Below are 3,625 nucleotides of genomic sequence, written 5' to 3'. Positions count from 1 at the left end.
GATACACGTGACAATGGAGATGTGAAAGAAGACAGACTTAAAAGGTTACACACTGTGTGATTCCATATATATGACATCCTGGAAAAGTGAAAATTCTTACCATAAAGAACAGATCAATGGTTTCCAAGGGCAAGAAGTGCGTATAACATTTGACAAAGAAGAAATAGCCCAAGGCAATTTTTTTGTTTGAAAGAACTATTCCGGGGAGCCAGTAGCAGAGGAGCCTGAGACACGGGCCCAGGGCAGGGATGCACCATTGCGGGGTGGGAGCTGGCACCATCGCTACAAAGAAATTTGCCAAGGCCAGCCGGGCCCAATGGCTCATGCCTGTAATCCCAGTACTTTGGGAGGCCGAGGCGGGTGGATCACCTGAGGTCAGGAGTTCGAGACCAGCATGGTCCAACATGATGAAACCCCGTCTCTATTAAAAATACAAAAAAATAGCTAGGCGTGGTGGCACACGCCTGTAGTCCCAGCTACTTGGGAGGCTGAGGCAGGAGAATTGCTTGAACCTGTGAGGCAGAAGTTGCAGTGAGCCAAGATAGTGTCACTGCACTCCAGCTTGGGCAACAAAGCAAGACTCCATCTCAAAAAAAAACAAAAAAAGAAAAAAGAAATTTTCCAGGCCAAGTATAAGGAACGAGGGATGGTCCTGGCTGAGGACCAGCTAGCCCAGATGTCAAAGCAGTTGGGCATGTTCAAGACCAACCTGCAGGAGTTTGCCAGCAAGCACAAGCAGGAGATACGGAAGGATCCTGAGTTCCATGTGCAGTTCCAGGACATGTGTGCAACCTTTGGGGTGGAGCCTTGGCCTCTGGAAAAGGATTTTGATCTGAGATACCGGGTGTGGGGGATTTTTATTACGAACTAGGTGTTCACATTATCGAAGCGTGGCTGGTGCTGAGCATTGGAGTGGAGGTCCGATAACTCTGGAGGAGCTACATCAACAGTTGTTAAAAAGAAGGGGCAAGTTCGCCCAGGAAGTCAGTCAAGAGGACCTGATCAGGGCCATCAAGAAACTAAAGGCACTTGGCACTGGCTTCGGCATCACCCCTGTGAGTGGCACTTACCTCATTCAGTCTGTTCCAGCTGAATTCAATGTGGATCACACCATGGGGCTGCAGCTGGCAGGGAAAAATGGCTATTGACTGTCAGAGAGATCAAAGCCAGTCTTAAATGGGAGACGGAGCAAGCAGCGAGCGGGACAAAGGCCGGAACACCTGCTGAGAGAAGGGCTGGCATGGCTGGACTTACAGGCCCCAGGGGAGACCCACTACTGCCTGCCAGCTCTCTTCCCCAACCCCTCCTCCCTTACAGCTGAGAAGGCCAGAGAAGTCCTCTCCTGAGTGTGGAAGGGCACACAGCAGCAGGTAGGGAGAAGAAGGGAGGCCTGTTGGCCAATAAACCTGGACAGTTTTGTTTATAAAAAAAAAAAAAAATAGAAAAAAAAAGCTCCCCCAGAAAAGAACTATTCTGTATTTTGATTATAATGGAGGTTACATGACTATGCTTTTGTTAAAACTCTACATCAAAAGTGTGAGTTTTACAGTATACATTTTAGAAATTCAAAAGGAAACAATAGTAATTGATGATAGTCATTTTACCCACTAACCTTATATCAACCTTTCTTACACTTGATTACATACCTCTGCAGCTCTACCCCCAATGGATATGAGATGCTGAATTATAAGGAGTTTAATGTACACTTGCATCTCCATCTGAATATATGGGGGTGGAGCCATTAAAAGCAAAGCTTGTGAGGTTCACCTGGAAGGATCACATGCCCAAGATCAAAGGAGGAATGAAACCTAAGACTCCTAAGCAACACAGCATGGTTATTTCTAAGGTCAGGGCATCACTTTGCTAATTAATATGAGAAGTATTATTTCCTAAATAAGATTTATGCCTTTTCACTTTGCTATAATACGACGGTGGCTCATAGTTAAAAGTAGGAGACAGGCAGAACTACATAGCAGTTGTACGTAGCTTAATCTATAGCTAATATTCAGCCAGAATACAATAATATCAAGCTTGTTAACATATTTTAAAACTTTTGTAACTGTTGGCAAATGTTGGACATCTGCCCCTAACCCTGCAAGCACTGCACGATAGTGCTAGCTACCCCAGCCGTGTCTCCAGATCTCCAGAAACTCCCCACAATCCAGCAACCAAAGAGTTAATGTTTGGCTCAGTGAGGAACCCCCAAGGACTGCTCTAGCAGCAAAGCTTGATCCGCACCCATTCTTTAGTACACAAGCCAGCCCAATTGTTAAATACTTAAATTATCATTTCTGGCTTAGGCTCAGTTGAATGTGTCTTAAATTTCCCAAAGCATGGCAAGCCCTTCTGTATTCAGCAATCCTTCTCCCCTGGTGAGCATGGTGCAGAATAGTATTAATAGATGAAGCAGGTTGAAGTCACAATCTGCTCTACCCCTGAAAAAAACACCAACCCCTCTGTAATAGTTGGATTATGGTGGTTACTGAAAAGGGATGACGGCACCCAGAGAATTTCCTGTTACTTTTGTGTCAAACTCAGTATCATGTTGAAGATGACTGCTTTATTTTTGTCTTCAATCCACACATCCATCAAGTATTTAACAAATGCTTTTGAGTGAATTAATTTTAAAATATTAAACAGAAACATTTCTATTCTAGAAATAAAAAATATTGAAATTGAAACATTTGAAAACAGCAGAAACATACTGATCATTCCAAATATCTCATATATAATAGAAATCAGTATATTTATTGTGCTAATAATAAAAATTGAAGGACATAATATTTTCAGTCTTTATCCTAAGTCTGCTTTGGCCGTGATAAAAGCTGTTGGATAGCAGAATTTTACAACTTATTTTTTTCTCAATGTGTGTACAATTTTGCATTATAAACTACTTCAATTTGAGTAAGTTTTGTATGACCAGATGTGACATTTTATTGTACACAGAGAAGTATATTAGATTGTTAATTAAGATTTTACATGACCATTCAATTTATTTATGTTACAAGTTCTGAAACTTAATTTGCCTTGAGCTTAAAGTATACTGTACAAACAGTATTCTACTTATAAATCTAGTAAATTTCTAATTACTTTAAGAAACTTCCTTGTTGAATATTTATCAAGTTAAACCAACTAAACTCCCATAATTAGTTTTATTTATAACTTAATTAAATTTCTTCAAGCCCAACTATGTAAGCAAAAATTCCCAACATTAAAAAAAAATAAATATCACAAATTAAATGAACTGTAAAGTTCAAAATTTCTTATCATTCCACTATAATTAACAAATTTAGTACAATTCTTACCCCCTCTTCAACTAAATATCACAAATTTAAAATCAGCCACAGTATTTACACTGGAAGTATAAAACTAATCTGTAAACATTAGGCCACATTATTTAACTATTTTAAATGCCAAATATATGCAAATTATTTCTGACAGTACAGAATTATTAATGCTATGACAATTTTATTTTATTAACAGCACTTCTACTGTTTCTGAAGGTTGATATTTTCTCTCTCATTGAGCAAGCATTATCATTTCAAATGAACTGATGTCACCATCCTAACAATTTGGTGTTATCATCTTACTTAGCTTATTGTATTTAATGGTTATATATTTTAAG

The 3,625-nt window shown here is 39.5% G+C and overlaps 1 pseudogene; it reads left to right on the top strand.

Annotated features, from left to right (window-relative positions):
• Positions 1-248: 248 nt before the first annotated feature.
• On the top strand, positions 249-1,346 carry LOC102130759 (vacuolar-sorting protein SNF8-like; annotated as a pseudogene).
• The last annotated feature ends 2,279 nt before the right edge of the window (positions 1,347-3,625 follow it).

Source organism: Macaca fascicularis, chromosome 12 (assembly GCF_037993035.2).
Source record: "Macaca fascicularis isolate 582-1 chromosome 12, T2T-MFA8v1.1".
In the NCBI taxonomy this organism is placed as follows: Eukaryota; Metazoa; Chordata; class Mammalia; order Primates; family Cercopithecidae; genus Macaca; species Macaca fascicularis.
This window is presented reverse-complemented; position numbering and strand designations above follow the sequence as displayed.